The sequence below is a fragment of the Protopterus annectens genome, chromosome 11.part0 (genome assembly GCF_019279795.1).
Source record: "Protopterus annectens isolate FY-2018-M chromosome 11.part0, PAN1.0, whole genome shotgun sequence".
Taxonomy (NCBI): domain Eukaryota; kingdom Metazoa; phylum Chordata; order Ceratodontiformes; family Protopteridae; genus Protopterus; species Protopterus annectens.
In genome coordinates, this window is record NC_056745.1 from 955,779,780 (window position 1) to 955,801,700 (window position 21,921).

Sequence of the window (21,921 nt, forward strand, 5' to 3'; positions counted from 1 at the left end):
CTGCACAGAAGTCTTAAAAGCAAACTGAAGGAGGTTGGGGTAGAAAAACAGATGTAAAGATGCTTTGGCAGTAGAACATAGAAAGATTTTATTTTGAGAAAGTGGGTGGATTGAGTTATAAGAGTGTATTTTCAATCACAACTTAGTTACAGTAACATAAGAATAATACATCACATCACATAATAGAATACAAGAGACTAATGTGGTTAATGTTACTTTGTAGTAATCAGCCTGGTCTGTTGATAGTTAAAAAGGATAAAAACAGTTATGACAATGCCAGTGTTGTTTTTACAAACAACTGTAAAGTGATGTATTATATCAGCAGTATGCTGATGAAATGAAACAGTTGTCAAAGGAAAAGGTACATGATACAGTTAAGTGTAATTATTACAATCATCACCAAAGCACCAACAATTAGTCCTTGGGAATAACACAAATTTATTTATTTAATTATTTAACATGTGCTGAGTTGGAGACTCCACACAGAAGGCACCCCAGCCAAGAATCGAACCAGAGAACCTCTTGCTGTGAAGCAACAACGTTAACCCCTCCACCACCCAGGCATCACAAATTTAGTGCAATAAGGAATTGAGAAAGTGCTCCTAAGGAAATGAGGGCACTGGACAAACAAATGGGCTGGAGATTTGAGCAGTACAGCGACAAACAGGTGAATAGTAAATCTGATGCCATTTTCATTCATTCCTCAACTGTTGGCCTATCCAACTCAGCCACTTCTTCCAGCTCGTAGAACACTGAAACTCTAGATCTCCTCCCCTTACCTATATTGCTCTTGTCACCTTACATACCTTAGATCTTGTTTGCCACTATAATATTTGGACATGGGAACTGAAAACTCGAGTGAGCCTTAATATTTTTTGTGAGTTAGCTTAATTTCTATTTAAGAGAAATTATCTATATTTTTTCTTGCTGTTTTTCCATCCGTTTAGTCCTTTTGAAAAGTTACTGTTAAATCGCTTTCACCCTTTTTAGATTACTCTTAGAGTATTCCTTAATTACCATTGTTGGTATCCTGCATAATACTTTTTAGTACTTCCATTTTAATTACCATTGTTGGTATTTTCTTTTCTTTTCCTATCTGTTAAAAAAAAAATAATAAAAAAAAGGATAAGTATTTTTCTTACTTACCCTTCTACCTCCTTTACTGTTTTATTATATCTGACAAACCTTCAGGATAAAAAAAAAATGCATGGCCTGTGGTTATAAATACCCAACTTAGACATGCACTCAGTGTGTCTGTTGATGTGATGTTGTCAGTCTCGCCTTTATTCTCACTTGTGGGGTCGGATCTGATCCATCAGATCCATCTCAGCCTTTTGCAAAAGCTTAAGGCCTTCAACAAAGCTTGTGGGCATTCTACCTTATCCATAATGCAGTTCCCTAACCCCCCTCAGATCCTGTTTGCCCATGATAAACAATAATATAAGCTGATTATAAAAGGATATCTTAAAACTCCTTTTTTCTGAGGCGGTTTCTCTGGAGTCTGCAGTTTCTTCCAAATCTTCTAAATCAGACAAGTCACAAAAAAGGCATTCTTTGACTCTAATGTCATCTTTGGAGATGAAAGAGAAACTTCCTAGTCTGCTCCTACAGAACCCTCGGACCAGCCAGTAGTGTTCAGATCCAAGTGGTCTTTGGAGTAGCATGAGCCTTCTGCTCTGACCTCCTCGGCTCCAGCAGAGTTTAGATATCAGAGGCACTCTTCATCATTGGAGCAGATTACTTCTCGGCTCCCATCTCCTTGTCTAACAAAGTCTATATCTCCTACTTCATCCACCGAGTCTACCAGTAGCTTGTCGAATGATGATGTGGACAGGCTAGTGCAAAGACTTTTGAAGACACCAGCCCTGGCCAAATTGTTGGATCTGAGCCCAAAGGCATCGTATCCAGCAAAGTCCTCCCTGTCAGCACCTACTCCTCCTCTTATCCAACTCCTGGTTTCAGAACAGGAAGACTCAAATCCCCAGCTAGTGTCTCTCTCAGATTTGAAACTTATTGGGTCCTCACATCCAATGTTTACTTCGAGTGTTTCTGCCCAGTTGGAGCAGGAGACCTCTAGGAGCTGACACTCCCCAGTAAGGGTCCATGGAGATGGTTTGGATCTCTCCAGATCCAATCCTATCTTTGAGGGCTTCGGTGCAGGTGAGTTTGGCTCCTACCTCTGCTCAGAGCTTCTGTCTTCTGTGCCAGAGCCCTTTGGCTCCAACAGCTCTTTTGTTGGATCCAGGGTGTTCTTTGGAGCAGGGACAGAGTGCTTTTGAGTTTATGAGGAGGGTTTTTGACTATGTCCCAGTCTCAGACAGTCTATCTCGGATCTTCCTCCCAGTTCTGCACCAGTTTCTTTGCCTTCTCATATACCCTATCCACAGGACTGAAAAGGCCCTGGGCCTCAGGATACCCAAAAAGAGACCCCCCTCTCTTCTGAAACTTCCCCAAACTATCCCACTGAGGATGTTCCTTGGAAGAGAGCTTGCAAGAGGAAGCATCTTAATTCCCCAAAGGAATTGATTACATCTGATACTGACTTCGATGATGCAGAAGGGACCCCATGGTAACCTTCTGAAGATGTCTCTTTTAAAGACATCCTGGAAATTTTAAAGCAGAGAGGTGGCTGGCAGTCCACAACCCCTTCAGCTGAGGACTCAGTATACCTGAAGTCTTTTGGGTCTCACCCCTTAACCTCTTGGGTGACCCCTCCTTCTGATGAGCTTATTGATTTAACCTCTCGGAAGGCTTGGCAGACCCCAGACTCCATAGAGCCAACTCATAGGAGGCCAAATAACTACATTACTGCCCCTAAAGTCATCTTTGGAGATGAAAGAGAAACTTCCTAGTCTGCACCTACAGAACCCTCGGACCAGCCAGTAGTGTTCGGATCCGAGTGGTCTTTGGAGTAGCATGAGCCTTCTGCTCTGACCTCCTCGGCTCCAGCAGAGTTTAGATATCAGAGGCACTCTTCATCATTGGAGCAGATTACTTCTCGGCTCCCATCTCCTTTTCTAACAAAGTCTATATCTCCTACTTCATCCACCGAGTCTACCAGTAGCTTGTCAAACGATGATGTGGACAGGCTAGTGCAAAGACTTTTGAAGACACCAGCCCTGGCCAAATTGTTGGATCTGAGCCCAAAGGCATCGGATCCAGCAAAGTCCTCCCTGTCAGCACCTACTCCTCCTCTTATCCAACTCCTGGTTTCAGAACAGGAAGACTCAAATCCCCAGCTAGTGTCTCTCTCAGATTTGAAACTTATTGGGTCCTCACATCCAATGTTTACTTTGAGTGCTTCTGCCCAGTTGGAGCAGGAGACCTCTAGGAGCTGACACTCCCCAGTAAGGGTCCATGGAGATGGTATGGATCTCTCCAGATCCAATCCTATCTTTGAGGGCTTCGGTGCAGGTGAGTTTGGCTCCTACCTCTGCTCAGAGCTTCTGTCTTCTGTGCCAGAGCCCTTTGGCTCCAACAGCCCTTTTGTTGGATCCAGGGTGTTCTTTGGAGCAGGGACAGAGTGCTTTTGAGTTTATGAGGAGGGTTTTTGACTATGTCCCAGTCTCAGACAGTCTATCTCGGATCTTCCTCCCAGTTCTGCACCAGTTTCTTTGCCTTCTCATATACCCTATCCACAGGACTGAAGAGGCCCTGGGCCTCAGGATACCCAACAAGAGACCCCCCTCTCTTCTGAAACTTCCCCAAACTATCCCACTGAGGATGTTCCTTGGAAGAGAGCTTGCAAGAGGAAGCATCTTAATTCCCCAAAGGAATTGATTACATCTGATACTGACTTCAATGATGCAGAAGGGACCCCATGGTAAACTTCTGAAGATGTCTCTTTTAAAGACATCCTGGAAATTTTAAAGCAGAGAGGTGGCTGGCAGTCCACAACCCCTTCAGCTGAGGACTCAGTATACCTGAAGTCTTTTGGGTCTCACCCCTCAACCTCTTGGGTGACCCCTCCTTCTGATGAGCTTATTGATTTAACCTCTCAGAAGGCTTGGCAGACCCCAGACTCCATAGAGCCAACTCATAGGAGGCCAAATAACTACATTACTGCCCCTAAGGACAAGCCCTTCTTAACAAAAGATGTAGCAGTTGATGCAAAGGTCATGGCTGTGGCCACTAAAAAGGAATTATCTGAGACCAGTTCCTCTATCCATCCTCCGAATAAGGATTCCAGAACCATGAATAGGTATGGAAAGCACGTTTTTCATCAGCAACCTTTGCCTTATGGTCACTGAACTACTTGACCCACTTTACTGGATTACAGAGGGATCTGTTAAAGGAACTTTCAGACTCCCTCCAAGGAGCTGTATTAGAAGCAGCAGCAGGTAAAGTTACTGCTCAGCTCTTCACCCTCAATTCAGTTGTAAACTCTTTCATGAGACTCATGTCTTATGTAGCTAATGGAACAAGTAGGGCTGTGGGTTCAGATATTTCTCTTAGGAGACAGGCCTGGATGCATCTTTGTGATTTTCTGGAGCCCTTCTTCATCAGCACTCCTTTTGATGGCTCTTCTGCTTTTGGATCTACAGTAAAAGAAATGCTCACCAGGTGTGAACAAGAGGCAAGACCTTATCTGTCATTGAAGTACGTTTTTCCACATCTTCCAGACCATTTCCCAAAGGTCAGAGAGGTAGTGGGAAGATGTGGTGGAGAAAATCACAAAGGTCTTTCCAGGACACACAGGGTGAAAGTTCCCCTAGAGGCAGAGGGGGGAACAATAATGTAAGATGCCACCCTCATGGCAGGGGAGACCCACAGAATCAGGGATCCAGAGAATCTTTCTTTGGTAGGCCTTTTCAGAACTCCTGAAGGGGTGCCCGATTGCTTACCTCTGGAAGCAGTCAGAGGATGATTGTCTTTGCACTGTGAAATTTGGCAAAAGATAAATGACAAATGGTTGCAGGACATAATATCTAGGGGATATATCACTCCCTTCTCCTTCCCCACTCCTGGAAATAAATCACTTCCAGACATTCCACTCAGAAGGAACAAGTAACCTTAGAAATTCAAAAGTTGCTAAGAAAAAGTTATCCAAGAAGTCCCTACAGACCAGAGAGGATTTGGAATTTACTCAAGGTTCTTTTTTATTCCAAAGGGAACAGAGGACTGGAGACCCATCCTGGATCTCAGCAATCTGGACAAATATGTGAAAAAGACGAAGTTCCAAATGGTAACACTGCAGTTGATACTTCCATTCTTGGAAAAAGACATTTGGATGTGCTCTGTAGACCTTCAGGATGCATACTACCATATACATATGGAAAGGTGATCCAGAAGGCAGTTGTGCTTCCAGCTAGGAGCCAGTCACTTCCTGTTTTGAGCGCTGCCCTATGTTCTCACTACAACCCTCAGTGTTCACCAAATGCATGGCAGTAGTGGCAGCTCACCTGATATGTCAAGGATTCTGGGTGTTTCCATATCTGCATGACTGGCTCATAACCTCCTTGACCAGGCATTTTCTGCTACAAATCAGGGACTATGCTATATAACTCTGTTCCTCCCTAGGGATTATTATAAGTTTTGAAAAATTTTCTCTAGAGCCATGTCAGAGCTTGTCTTCATAGGAGCAGAAAGAGACACAAGAACAATGACAGCAAAACTCCCACAAGACAGAGTGGATGATCTTCAACATTATGTACAGTTATTGATGAGAAAGGAATGAGCCACAGCCAAACTAGTTCTCCAAGTACTAGGCAAGATGGCTGCCTCAGTTGTCCTCATTCCATTGGCTTCTCTCCACATGAGAATTCTTCATTGGTTACTTGCAGCACAGTGATCAATTCTAGAACTTCCAATGACACGCAAGATATTGATAACAGATTCATGCAAAAGGGATCTTCATTGGTGGCTTCATTCTCCCATGGTAGCCCAGGGTTGTATCTTTGTTCCTCCCCAACCCCAAGCTTCGGTGACCACGGATGCTTCCCAGATTTACTTGGTCTGATCATTCTGGTTTTCGGATTTTCTTACTCTGATCATTTTGGTTTTTGGATTTACTTCTCAGATAAGGTTGGGGGCATTATCTAGGGAAGACAGTTCAAGGCATCTGGCATCAACACAAGGCTCATTTGTGCATAAATGTCCTGGAGATGAAGGTAGTGCTTTTAGCGTTGCAAGCATTTCAAGGCTGTCATTTTAGGAAAGATAGCAATCCAATCAGACAGCATGTCTGTGGTTTGGAACATAAACAGGGGGAGTCAGGTATTACCTCCTTTGTTGAGAAGCCCTCAGGGTCTGGCAATGGGCTACAGCTTCCAACCACTTTCTGATAGCAATGCTCATTCTGGGAAATTCCAACGTAATTGCAGACAAATTGAGCAGAGCCATATTATGGCCTCACAAGTGGTCCCTTAATCAAAATATTGTGGAAGAAATCTTCTGAAAAATGGGGTCAGCCTTGCTGTGACCTTTTTACTTCACCCACCAATACCAAATGCAGCAACTAATTTGTGCTGACCCCCCCCCCCAGGGAGGCTCCAAGGGATGTGCTTGTTCATGATTCGCTCCCAGGACTTCTTTATGCCTTTCTGACAATTTGTCTCATTTCCAAATTTCTACAGAAAGCAAGTTTGTTGAAGATGACAGTAATCCTAATTGCCCCCTATTAGCCTTGACAAATCTGGTTCCCCTTCCTATTGCTTAATGTCCAGGATGAATCATGGATTCCAGCTCCAGACCTTTTGATTCACCCATCAGGTATGGTCCATCTCAATCTAAACAATCTCAAACTGACAGCTTGGCTGCTCCAGTTTCCCTGACAGCCAGGTTTCTTTCCCTTTCTTCTCCTGTCAGACACATTTTTGTATCTTCACATAAGTCATCTACAAAAAAACTGTACAAAGGGAAATTGAAGAGGTTTGTTTTATGGGCATATTCTAACCAGATTGACCCTTTTACTGCTCCCATACATTTTATATTAGACTTTTTGGCTAAGCTCTTTAATGAAGGTGCTGCTGCAGCAACTATAAGAGTTTAATTGGCAGCAATTTCACATTTTCATATAGGAGAAAATGGCCATGGAATCATATCAAACAGACTCTGGAAGGCCTTCTTGAAAAGGACTATACTTCTAAGACCTCCATACAAAGACCCATCTCCACCTTGTGATCTAAATTTTGTATTGACAAAGCTCATCTATTCTCCATTTAAACCTTCTGCTACCTGTGATTTCAAATCTTTTTTGGAAGACAGTTTTCCTAGTAGCTATTACCTCAGCACAGAGAGTTTCAGAATTACAATCTTTATCAAGCCACCATATCTGATATTTCATAGATGTCCTTCAAGAATGCAACTGCAGTCATAACATGTGGGTTGTCCTGCCTCAGGCAGCCCTCGGTCGGCCGGATTCCAAAGTCTGGGTCCGACGTCAGCTGATGTCGCATTTCTCTCCGACGTCAGAACGGCCGGAGTACATAAGCATCAGCCGACGCCATTTTCTTCAGTCTTTCTTGCCGCGCGGTGCCCGAAGCAGAAGCAGTTCGCAAGTGCCGGTCAGTCAGCTCCTGTATTCTACGATACCGGAGTCATCAAAAAAGCTAAGTACCCCGTTGGGGACCTTTTCTTGCCTCAGCCGATGTCAGAAATTACTGAAAAAGTTAACAATTGTCTTTTTTGTGGTAAACAAATACCTCATAAGGATTTCCACTCTTACTGCCTTCCTTGCCTGGGCCCAGACCACGACGTCTCAGCCTGTGCTCGCTTCAAGAAGTGCACTCTCAGGCGCCGGGCAGAGTTCGCTGAAGATTTTTTTGGCGATAAATTCGCTTACACCATGCCGTCGGATCTTCCGACATCGCAATCTCCCAAAAAGCGAAAAGACCGGGACCGACATCCTCGGCCCGTGTCTACCACCGACTCCACGCCAAAACCTAGCGTGAGTGCTCCGGTTCCCTCTGAGACGGTCTCTCCACCGCTCCGAACCGAAGACACCGCATTACCGACGACTCCGATTCCAGACATTACTCCGACGCCAGTTATAGATTTTCCTCCGGATACCGAAACCGAGGAAATGCCCGAGACCATTGCTGTAGACAAGGTCACTCCTGCACGTGGAGCTGCCAGGCCTCCTATGGCCATGTCTATTAAGGCCTACACTAGGGCTAAGGCAGCCAGCAAAACAAAGCATATTACTTCTAAATCTTTACCTCAGCCGACTCCGGAGACACAAATTATGTCCATGGCTGCTGATTTAATTTCCATGATTAGAGGTTCACAGACCCACCCTGAGAGAGCACCCCAGCCTCCTCCTGATAAAAGGCCCCGGGTTGAACCCTTTGACCCTACTCCTTCAGATGAAGACTCTGAGGGCTCTGTCCACTCTGATAGCCAGGAAGAGCTCTTCCAGACCTATGAGGACTCGGATGCAGAAGACTCCATACCTTCGGCCTCCCCTCCTGAGGATATTTCTTTTGGGGAAGTTCTGCACACCATGAGGGAACATTTCAAGTGGCAGGGCCAGGAATATTCTGATTCCAGGAAACGCCTTAGAACTTTCCTTAAGAAGCCTCAGCACAGGCCCCTAGCTATTCCTCCTGTACTTGATGTTCTGGATGATTTGTATTCTGATTCTAGTGCTACCCCTGATACTCTCCCTCCTGCTCCAGCCAAGCCAGACAGGTATTACAGGGTTCCAGAAACTCATTCCCATTTATTCAGGGCCCATACTGTTGATTTGGAAACTATTTCACAGGGGCCTAAAGGAGTTTCAGCCTCCACCTCAAAAAATCCTTTGCCCTCCAACAGGGAAGCAAGGTCTTTAGAGAGATGGGGTAAAAAGGTTTACACATCCACTACCTTATCTATGAGAGCTTTAAATTGCCTTTTTCATATGTTCCAATATCAGGATTATCTCTTAGAAGATTTACAAAAAACATTAGCTTCTCCTGATCCTTTAGACAGGAAGACTTTGCAGGAAGCTGTACATAACACTCAGCAAGTAAGCAATCACTTCCTGCAGTGTGGATATGATGCACTGGAAGCTTCATGTAGGGCAGCTATGACAGGGGCAGTGATGCGTAGACATGCTTGGTTAAAAGATCAACCTCTACCAGATCATGTAAAAGCAAAACTTCTGGATGCACCTTTGGAGAAGAACAAGCTTTTTGGTGCAAATGCTAAAGATGTGTTAAAGACCATCGAAGAAAAAGCAAAATCAGTTCAAACTGTAAAGGATTTCCTCCAGGTTCAACCCCCCAGATTCAGTAGGAATTGGCCTTCAAAAAACTGGTCCTTTCCTAATCCAGAAAAGTTTCAAAGGGGTAAGAACAGACGTGGCCGAGGAAGAGGCCAATGCAGAGGCCCTTACAGGGGACGTCATTGGCAGCCAGGAAACCAAAGAAGTGACGCAGGGGTTTCTCCTGCCCAACAACCACAATCTCAATGACTTTCCTCTACTACCGCCTACCAGGGAACAACTAGAGGCTCCCTTGGGTGGGAAATTGTCTCTGTTTGCAGAAAACTGGCACAGACTGACAAAGGACAAATGGATTTTAGACATTATAGACCGAGGGTACAGGTTTCATTTTCATACCTTACCAAGAAAACAAGGTATGCCAAATCTACCACAACATCAAAGGGCAGAGGCTATCAAGCAAATCACTCTGCTAACTCGAATGAAAGCAATAGAAAGAGTTCCACAACAAGAACAGGGGTTTTACTCAAGACTGTTCCTTGTTCCAAGAAAAGAAACTCAATGGAGACCAATACTGGAGTTGTCCGCATTAAACACCTTTCTCATAGTACCAAAGTTCAAAATGCTGACTCTGCAGCAACTTCTTCCCATGCTGGGCAAGGAGTTGTGGCTGATTACTCTGGACCTCAAGGAGGCATACCTGCATGTCCTTATCAGACACAGCTGCAGAAGATACCTCAGATTTCTTGCAGGGCCAGAGCATTATCAATTCTCAGCATTGCCATTTGGCTTATCTACTGCGCCCAGAGTGTTTACAAAATGCCTGGCTTCAGTAATTGCTCATTGCAGGCTCCAGGGTATACAAATTTACCTGTACCTGGATGACTGCCTCATACAAGCGGATGACAAATTGATGTTGACAAAAAATCTGGGATATGTCATACGATTACTTCAAGCTCTGGGATACACAGTCAACTTCCAAAAGTCCAGACTGCAGCCATCCCAGCAAATAATCTTCTTAGGAGCCAAACTAGACACAGCCTCTCAGATGGCTTACCTGACAGAAGACAAGCAAGAGAAGTTAACTCAATACTTCAAAGGTTTAGCAAAACTCACCCAGATGACTGCAAGGAGATTCCTACAGGCCCTGGGTTACATGGCATCCTGCATTCTACTTGTTCCATTAGCAAAACTACACATGAGAAAGCTTCAATGGTACCTAAAAAGCGTTTGATCTCAGCACAGCAACAACTTAGAGACAATAATACCACTCATTCCATGCTTACAAAAGGAATTCCTATGGTGGGATTCGGTGAGCCAGGAAAACACAGGTATGTCATTCAAAAAACCACAGATAACACAGACCATGACTACAGACGCCTCAGACCTCAGATGGGGGGCGCACATGGAAGGCAGGTGTATACAAGGACAATGGTCTCCAAAGGAAACACATCTGCATATAAACCAAAAGGAAATGCTGGCAGTAATGCATGCTATCGAGGCTTTTCAAAACCAACTCCAGCAAGGTCACTTAATGATACGGACAGACAACACCACTGTGATGTGGTACATAAACAAGCAGGGGGGCACCCACTCTTACCCCCTTTGCAGACTGACAATGCAGCTTTGGGAGAAATCACTGAGTCTAAACATCCAGTTGCAATCACAGTTTGTTCCAGGAAAAGACAATGTGTTGGCGGACAGCCTAAGCAGGAATTTCACAGATCCACAGAGTGGAGGTTACATCTGAAGGCTTTCAGACAACTCACTTCGACATGGGGCAAGCCAGAAGTGGACCTATTTGCCTCTCACCTCAATCATCTCCTACCAAAATTTTGCACAAGGACATACCATCCAAAGGCTTGGAAAATAGATGCTCTTTCATTCAACTGGAACTCCCTAGCAATCTATGCATTCCCACCTCTGCCACTGATGACTGCAGTATTACTAAAGATCAAAGCAGAGAAGCCCAAGGGAATCATAATAGCTCCAGATTGGCCAAGACAGCACTGGTACCCACTACTACGGAGCATATGTCACACCAGGAGGTGGGCCCTCCCTCAGTGGCCTCCACTTTTGACTCAAAACAATTTCAAAATGCTGCATCCAAACCTTCAGACACTGCAGCTAACAGCCTGGGAGATCCCATAAATAACTTCAACTTATCTCTCTCCAAGGAAGTTCAGCGGATACTAACAGAGGCTCGAAGACCGTCCACCAGAAAGGTCTACCTAGCAAAGTGGAAAAGATTCTGCAATTGGAATACCAGCAAAGGGCATGATGCATCATTACTGAACATCCCACTTATCTTGGAATATTTGGCAGATATGTTACAGAGTGGCCTCTCATATTCTTCAATAAAGATGCATGCATCTGCTATTTCAGCTAAATACAACACTGATCCTCCTGTTTTTTCTCACCCCTTACTAAGACAATTCCTCAGGGGAATCAAGAACATTAAGCCACCAAGAAAGGCCCCAGTGCCAGCCTGGGACCTCAATTTTGTCTTAGAAAAACTGACTCTACCTCCTTTTGAGCCAGCAGCTTCAGTTGACTTGCAATTTCTCTCATGGAAAACAGCCTTCCTGTTGGCAATTACCTCAGCAAGAAGGGTTTGAACTACAGGCCCTAATGGCAATACCACCCTTTATTATTTTCCACAGAGACAGGGTTTCTTTAAGGACCAACCCTACCTTTATGCCAAAGGTGGTATCTAGGGTTTCTCTAAATCAAGCCATTCATCTGCCTGCTTTCTTCCCCAATCCTGAGAATAAGGGGGAAAGGCTTTTGCATACCTTGGACATTCATAGACAACTTCGATACTACCTGGACAGAACCAAGGCCAGTAGGAAGTCTGAACAGCTTTTTGTAGCTTACGCCCCTGCAGTCCAAGGAAAAGCAATTTCAAAACAGACTATTTCTAAATGGATTGGACATTGCATCAGATTCTGTTATTCCTTTCATGAAAAGACTGTTCCAGCCTATGTCAGATCACATTCCACCAGAGCTACAGCCACCTCTACAGCATTTTTAAGAGGGGTGCCTACAAAGGACATTCTAGAAGCTGCTACATGGAGCTCCGTGCATACATTCTCAAAACACTACAATCTCCCCCTATATTCCAGATCCAGAGCAGGCTTTGCTTCGGCAGTCCTGCAGGGTTTGATTGCCACACCATCTCTTTCCTAGAGCATACCTCCTCCCCCAGCTAAGCTATGGTATTCTACCCACATGTTATGACTGCAGTTGCATTCTTGAAGGACATAGTACAGTTTTGTACCTACCATAAATGTAGATGTCCGATAGACATGCAACTGCAGTCGGGTTTTCCCTCCCTCCATACCCCTCTATGCTTAGGGTCCACTTCTATCCCCCTCACTCTTAGCTGGGGATATCTGTTATGGTGTATTTGTTTTATTGCTCATGTAATTGTTTGGAATCCTGTTTTTGTCTTCCAATTTAGTTACAGCCTTCCTTGGAGGGCACCTGGCATCTGTGGCAAGAAACACTGAAGAAAATGGCGTCGGCTGATGCTTATGTACTCCGGCCGCTCTGGCGTCGGAGAGAAATGCGACATCAGCCGACGTCGGACCCAGACTTTGGAATCCGGCCGACCGAGGGCTGCCTGAGGCAGGACAACCCACATGTTATGACTGCAGTTGCATGTCTATCGGACATCTACATTTATGGTAGGTACAAAACTGTACTTTTTTTTATGCACCAACCCATCTTTTCTACCCAAAATTGTATCTGAAAGTAACCTCAGTCTATTTTTTTTACCAGTATTCTTCCCAAATTTTCAGAATAAAGGAGAATACTTGTTGCACTTACTTGATGTTCATAGACAGTTATGTTTCTACCTACACAGAACTGCAGGATTCAGACAGACCAGCTGTTTGTTTCATACTCTAATAACAGGAATGGCCTACCAGTAGCTTAAGGTTACATTATTCAAATGGCTTTCTGAATAAATTTCCCTTATTTATAGTTCTAAAAACAAAACTTTCTCCCAACCTTTCAGAGCTCATTCTACCAGAGTAATAACTACTTCTGCTGCTTTCCATGCTAGACTGTCTCTGGCAATATCTGTGCTGCAGCCACATGGGCAAACCCTCATACCTTCATCACTCATTACAAACTTGATTTTACATCCAGGAGTAGAGCATCCTTTGGTTCTATGGTTCTGAAGAATATTTTCCCATGAGACGCCCAAGAATCAGGTAGCTTGGGATGTGGTCCCACAAGTGAGAATAAAGGCGAGATTGACAACATCACATAATGAAGTTACGTGCTTACCATAACACTCCATGTGTGCTGCCATCTCCACCTTTATTCTCACAACCCTCCCACCATACCCCGTTTATGCTCCTGGGAGACCGGTTGCTACTAATTGGACAGCACACATAGAATGTTATGGTAAGTACATAACTTCTTTTATAGGGCCCTCTCATCTGGACTCTCACTGTGACATCTGTAAAAGGTTTAATTCCCATGCCTTAATCACCAGGAAGAATAAACTAATTTTTAGGAGTGTGCTGCTTTGTAAACTGGTTTTGCAACCTCTGGGACTCAAACCCCCCAAAAGAGTAGACAAAAAAGGAGATTCTCACAATAAAGTATTGTATAAGAGTCTTCAGATCCATCGGTGCCTGCTACTTCAGCTCCGTCATCTGACCCTCCTCTTAAACTAGCCAAAAAGTTGGATCCAACAAGTTCAGATCCGAAACCTAGATCTGATAAATCTCCACAAATCCATTTACCTCAACTTTTGCTGGATCCAATCTCCTCTCTGCTCCAATCACTCTTTTTGGCAAAATCTCTTCGGCACCATTCAAGACTGTAATCCACAGCTGCATTCACTCAGTCTTCCAGTAGCCTTACAGAAGCTGATGTGGACAGGATAATGAGGAAATTCTGTAGGATGCAGATACAAATAAGAGTTCTTCCAGTTCTGACCCCATCAAAACCAGAGACTGTTGTCAGTACTACTCCTCCATTATTAGCTCCTTCTCCTATCCAACCTTCAGTTTCAGAATCATCAGATCCAAAAGTCCTGGAGTCATCAGCCTCGGATCTGAAGATGTTGGCATATTTGACTCCAATGGTGTCTGAGTGGTCTGGTGATGAGTACTTCAGAGCCAGACAACTCTTGGAACTGTAGAGTTGGCTCTGGTTCTGGGGTGTTGGACTAAACTCTGAAGTTGTAGGAGCCAACTCTACCCCTTGGAGCTTCGAGGCTGGACAGCTTAGCTCTGACTCCCTCCTCTAGTAGTTTGCCTTTGGGGCAAAGGGAACTGATGGTCTGTAAGCCTACCTTATCAGATCCATTGGTATCCTTTTCTCCAAGTCATTCTACCTTCAGGTAATGGAGAGAGCCTTCTCTGTTCCCAGAAGGTCAGACATCTTTTCCCTCTTTGACTCCCAAGTACCCAGTCCCTTTTAGCCTCCAGACCACCCAGCAGAATATAATAATCTCTTCTGACACCTCTCCTGAGCATCCCACTGAAGAAGTCTCTAGGAAGAGAAAGTGCAAAAGGAGGTAATTAGACTCTCTGCAAGAGTCTATCACAGACAACGCCAATTTTGATGAAGGGAAAGGGTACTCCCAATATCACCACCCAACAACTTCTCATTTTGAGATATCTTAGAACTCCTGAAACAAAGTGGTGGTTGTTTCCCCAGTAACCGTTCATAAGAGGATGATGTGTTCCTGGAGGCCTTTAGTGCTGGCCCATCTACCTCTTGCTTGACTCAACCCACCAATGAGCTCATTGATTTGGTCTCTCAATGGGTGTGAAAGGAGCCTGACATGATTGAGCCTATTCCTAAGAGACCATATAGGATCCTGGCATGACACTGAAAAAACTCCCTTAGCCTCAACGAAAAGTTGAGATCCCTCATCAAAACCTTTAAAGCCAACTATGAAGGCAGAATTGCAGTAGACACTAAAAACAACCACAAAGCCTTCTATATTTATATCAAGAATCTCCATGGCAATACCCAGGTTTGCTCTGAGTTACTGCACAATAAATCTCAGCCTCACTACAGGATATGTGCCCACAGAATGGCGTACAGCAACAGTGGTCCCACTCCACAAAGGTGGAGCCTCTACGGACCCTGGAAACTATCGCCCCATAAGCCTGACTAGCTTAGTCTGCAAGGCTATGGAGAGGATCATCATGGAGCTCATAAACAAAGACATTGGGGACCTACAGACACTAGATCCTACCCAGTTCGGCTTTGTCAAGGGCAGATCCTGCCTTTTGAACCTGGTTGACTTCTTCGAAACAGTCACCAAAGCCATAGATGAAGGAAGGTAGTCCACACAGCCTATCTGGACCTTGCAAAGGCATTTGACACAATACCCCACTCGGGCATCATAGATAAGCTATCCAGCTTAAATATAAACCCCTGTGTCACAAGATGGGTCACAAACTGGCTCAAAGACAGGACCCACAGAGTGAGAGTTGCTGGAGCCATGTCAGACTTGAAACTGGTCACAAGTGGCATCCCACAGGGTTCTGTCCTGGGACCACTCTTGTTCGGTATATACTTTTCCAAGGTACAGGCAAATGTGGGAGGACTATGGCTCACCAAGTTCACAGACGACTGCAAACTGGGCGCCATAATCAACTCTCCAGCTGACACAAACATCCTTCAAAAAGGTCTCACAGAGACAGATAACTGGTGCCAGCACTATGGTTTAAAGCTAAATGCCAAAAAATGTATAGTCATACCCTTTGGCAAAAACAATGTGCCGACAAATTACCACATAGGCGGAAACCCATTAAGTATAGAGAAAGTTATTAGGGACCTGGGGACCCAAGTTGATAGCAATCTCTCCTTTGAAAACCACATTGCCAAAGTGGTTAGAAAGATCTTCTACATAGCCCACCTCATCACGAAGGGTTTCACATCTAGATCAAGAGAGGTAATCGTGCCCCTTTATTCATCCCTCATCAGGCCCATCATAGAATGCAATGCCCCTTTTGGGATGTTCCTTACCCGACACCTGCAGCAATTAGAAAGACCCCAAAAGTATTTCACCAAGAGGATCAAGGGTCTCAAACAGATGCCATATGCTGCTCGGTTAAAAAAACTCCAGCTCTACTCAGTTGCATACTGCCTACTTCGAGGCGATCTATGCCTGACATACAAAGCTATGTCAAATCCAGAATTAATGGACATGCTCCACCTCAGTAAATCTAAATCCCTTAGAGACACACGCTCGAGGGACTTGAACCTCAGCACAGAAATAAATAGAACTTGCTGGAGGGACAGGTTCATAACCCAGAGGCTCCATTCGTTCTGGAATAGAATTCCAGTTCATGTGAGGCAGAGCACCTCACTGAATCTCTTCAAGAAGAATCTCAATAGGTGGATGGGGGATCATAGGTTTGTCCCAGGGATTACTCCCGTGTCACTATTAGACAGAGGCACAGTAAACTAAACCTTAAAAAGGGCACAGTATACTCAAATCAAGGGGTGGCGTAAGCCATACAGAATCTGGCTAGGCTTATAATTGCCTCAGGGCAGATAGCCTAGTATGAACCTATGGTACCTCCTATACTGAGTCAACAGATATTGCCAACATACTGGCTGGCAGATTCAGTGCCAACTTTACCCCTCTTTCCCCCCAAAGGACAAATCACAATACCGGAGGATTGCCAGGCACTCAGCATTACTATAGCAGTGTTTAAAGCTGCATTGTCCAAGGCCAAGAATACAGCTTCCATGGGACCTGACAATATGCCTGGTTGTGTTCTACATGAACTACAAAGTGAACTGGCACCACATCCGTGTGCCCTGTTCAATCACAGCCTCATCTCAGGCTTTGTCCCTTCAGAATGGTGCACTGTTACAGTCATCCCTCTCCATAAAGGGTGAACACTACAGACCATTGGAATTGTCACCCCATTAGCCTGTTGAGTCTGATATATAAGGCTATGGAGTACATCATCATGGACCTAATTAACAGGGATATAAGGAATCTCCAAACTCTGGATCTCATGCATTTTGGTTTTGTGAAGGGTAGATCATGCTTGCTCAACCTGGTTGACTTCTTTGAGTCAGTCACCAGAGCTGTGGATGAGGGCAAGGCAGTTCATACAGCCTATCTTAATATGGCCAAGGCCTTTAATCCCATTCCTTACTCAGGAATTATTGATAAACTCACAAAACTAGGCATCAACCCCTATATTACTAGGTGGGTTGCAAATTGGCTCACAGAACCCACAGTATAAAAGTAGCAGACTCCAAGTTAGACTGCTGGCCAGTCACGAGTGGGATTGGTCCTGGGTCCTCTCCTGTTTGGCATCTACTTCTCAGAAGTCCAGGCCAACATGGAGGGACCCTGGCTGACCAAGTTCATAGATGACTGCAAGCTGGGAGCCATTATTAACTCCCCAAGTGATGTAGACATCCTACAGATAGGCCTCACTGAGACCAATGACTGGTGTTGAAACCATGGCCTTAAGCTTAATGCCAAAAAATGCATCATCATCCCCTTTGGGAAAAATTAAGTTCCCACTAAATACCACATCGATGGGAGCCCACTGAACACTGAAGGCATTATAAGGGATCTGGGGACATAGGTTGACAGCAAACTCTCCATCAACCACCACATTGCCCCTGTGGTCAGAAAGTCCTTCTATGTGGCCCATCTCATTACAAAGGATTTTGCATCCAGGAAGAAAGAGGTCATCATCTCTCTCTACTCTTCCCTCATTAGGCCAATCATAGAGTATTATGCCCCATTTGGCATTTACCTCACTAGACATGTGCAACAGATGGAAAGGCCACAAATGTACCTCACGAAGAGGATCCTAGGCATTAAACACATTCCTACATTGACAAACTCAAAAGAATCCTGCTAGTCTCTGTCTCATATCGTCTAAGAGGCAATCTCAGCTTGACTTACAAAGCCATGTCTGACCCAGCTCTATTAGAAATGCTACATCTAAAGAAATCCCAATCCCTCCACACCACACAGTTCAGAGACCTCAACCTCATTACAACAATCAACAGAACATGCTGTAGAGACAGGTTTATAACCCAGAGACTGCCTGTGGTCTGAAACTGACTTCCCATACATGTCAAGCAGAGCACCTTACTGGCCCTCTTCAAGAGAAATCTTGATGAGTGGATGGGAAATAGAAAGTTCACCATGGGGATCACTCCAGTGGCTCTACTTGATAGAGGCACTGGGAATTAACTTCGGGCGGCATGATGCCAGGGCACTTCTATAGGCTAGGCTTGTAAAGGCACCAGGGCCATTAGCCTAGTACACACCTATGAACTTAAATCATATTAGAAAAAGGGAGTATCACTGATGCCATGGTAATAGTTCCTCTGCTCACCCTAACAGGAAGTGTAGGATGCTGTGCAGATTTGGAAAGCTTGTTTATCTTCAGTGACCTTCACTCTTAGGCCATTGAATTTTTTGGTAGATTTTATGAGACTTCAGAGGGATTTGTTTAAAGAACTTTCCATATCCCTCTCTGGGATCACATCCTTTGAGGTAGAGAGCACTACTTCCTCACAGTTGGTTACCCTTCAGTCCATTTCAAACTTGTTCATGAGGATTATCTACCAGACAGCTGAAGGTAACTCCCAGGTGGTGGGTTCAGGCATTTTCATCAGAAAACATGCCTAGATGTACTTGTGTGACTTTAAGGAACTCTTCAAATCTTCTTTCATAAATTCTTCCTTTGACGTTTCTTACTTGGCCCAAAGTTAAAGATGCACACTCCAGGTCAGAGCAGGAAGGGAGAACCCTGTCTGCAGTGGACAAATGGTTTTCAACCCTTCAATGGACCTTTCCCAGGAACCAACAAGGTGGAAGGAAAATGTGGTTCAAAAAATCCCAGGGTCCCTTCCAAGATCTACGTGAAGACCATTCCCCCAGGGGTAGAGGGGGGAAATCTAATGGAAGACACCATCCCGTTGTCAGAGGTGGTCTGCCTAATGAGGGATCTAGAGTTAACCTTCTCTGACAGATTCTATCAGTGCACCTGAAAGGATGCCCAACTGTCCATCTCTAGAGGCAGTCAGGGGTCTTTTATCCGTGCACCAGAGAGCCTGCTAGAAATTGTAAAAGCTTCATGGGTGTGGAAGGAACTATCCAGAGTGTATATAATACCATTTTCCCATCCACCCTCATTAGTATTACATAAAATCTCCAATGTTATAACCAAACAGAGGAAAGCAACAACATTAGAAATAAGCTGTTAGAAAGAGTTATTCAAGAGGTACCCCCAGACCAGAAAGAGACCAGAACTTATTCAAGATTCTTTTTAGTGCCAAAGAAAACAGGGAACTGAGACTAGTCTTGGATCTCTGTAAACTAAATTGATCAATTCAGTATACAAAGTTCCAGATGGTTATGGTTCAGTCCATCCTACCTTTTCACAGAAGGACAACTGGATGTGATTGACAGATTTTCAGAATGTGTACTGTCATATAACAATGAACGGACAGTCCAGGAGATATATACATTTTTGACTGGGAGCCAGTCATTACCAATTTGGAGCACTGCCCTTTAGTCTCACTATGGACCCCAGGTTGTTTGCCAACTGTATGGCAGTAATTGCAGCTCACTTGAGACTGCAAGGATTCTGGGTGTTTCCAGGTATCATCTAATTCAAGTTTGAACAACTTACTGCAGTTACGCTCTCATCTACGGATTTCTGTCAATTACAACAAATCTGAACTTGAATCAACTTGGATATTGGAATTCATTGGTGCTCTCTTCAGTATGGTCACTCAAATAACTTCTTTCCCTTTGTCCCAGGTTCAAGCAATTCAGTTTCAGGTCAAAAAGATCATTCAAAGTTCTCTCTCAAGCTCATCTGAAACTCCAATCATTGGGATCGATGTCAGCAGCAATTACTCTTGTACTGCTGGTAAGGTACCACATGAAGATCCTTCAATAGACATTTACAACTCAGTGGTCTGTTCTCCAAAAACTATTATACAGTCAAGTCAAAATAACACAAGCCTGCAGAAATTACCTTCTGTGGTAGATCCATTCCAAATACAAGAAGGCTGTCCCTTTGTTCTCCCTCAACCTAAGGCCACAGTGACCATGGAATCCTCTCAGATCAGGTGGGGGGCACTTCTTGGTAGGGGCAGTCCAAAGCTCATGGTCCCCCAAAGAGGCCAACACATGTATAAATGTCCTGGAAATAAGAGCTGTCCTTGTAGGCCTTCCAATCTCCCCCCACTCCATAAAGGGGAGAGACTACAGACCCTGTGAATTATCGCCCCATTACCTGACGAGTCTGATATGTCAGATTATGGAGCACATTATAATGGACCTAATTAACAAGGATATAGGGAATCTCCAAACTCTAGATCCCACGCAATTTGGTTTTGTGAAAGGTAGATCATGCCTGCTCAACCTGGTTGACATCTTTGAGTCAGTCACCAAAGCTGTGGATAAGGGCAAGGCAGTTCATACAGCCTACCTCAATCTGACCAAGGCCTTTGATACCATTCCCCACTCAGGTATAATTCCTCCTTTGGCATGTACCTCACTAGACACATTTAACAGCTGGAAAGGCCACAAAAGTACATCACAAAGAGGATCCTAGCCTTAAACACATGTCCTACATGGACAGACTCAAAACGCTCCAGCTATTCTCTGTCTCATATCATGTACTAAGAGATGATCTCTGCTTGACTTACAAAGCCATGTCAGACCAAGCTCTGTTAGAAATGCTACATCTAAATAAATCCCAATCCCTCCACACCATATGCTCTAGAGACCTTAACCTCATTACCACAATTAACAGAACATGCTGGAGGGACAGGTTCATAACCCAGAGACTGCCTATGCTCTGGAATAGACTTCCCATACATGTCAAGCAGAGCCCCTCACTGGCCCTCTTCAAGAGAAATCTTGATGAGTGGATGATAAATAGTTCACCCCGGGGATCACTCCAGTGGCTCTACTTGATAGAGGCACTGGGAACTGATAGGTGGCACAATGCCAGGGCACTTCTATGGGCTAGGCTTGTAAAGGCTCCAGGGCCATTAGCGTAGTGCACACCTATTAAGCTATGAATCTAAGACACTCTCCCAGTCAGGGCTATTGTGATTCAGACAGACAATATGTCAGTAGTCTGGTACATCAGCAAACAAGGAGGAATCAGATCTTACTGTCTTTGTCAAGAAGCTATGAGAGTATGGCAATGGGCGATCTCATCCAAACGATTTCTGATAGCAACACACATCCCAGGGAAGTTAAGCATAATTGAAGACAAGTTAAATAGCTCTATTCTAATGCCTCATGAGGGATCTCTCAACAAGAAGGTGGTAGAAAGGATTTTCCATTGATGGGTCCAGCCATGCTGCAATCTGTTTGCATTTCCCCTCAGCAAGTGCAGCGGGTTCTTTGCCCTGAGCCCCCAGTGGGGGAGTCCCTGAAAGATGCTCTACTTCACACTTTACCCTCTGGTCTCCTTTATGCCTACCCCCTAATGCCTACCCCCTAATACCCCTCATTCCCAAATATTTCCAGAAAGTATCTAGATAGGAGAACACAGTTATCCTCATTGCACCTTACTGGCCTTATCAGATCTGGTTTTTCTTCCTTTGGCTTCGCCTTCTACACTCACCTACCCTGGATTCTGGATCCAACTCCAGACCTACTGTCATACCTGACATACATGACTCATCCAGACATTTCAGTCCTCAAGTTGACCACATGGTTTCTCCAGTTCCATTAATTGCTAGACAGTCAGGGCTCACTTCCCCTGTCCTCACATTCTTTT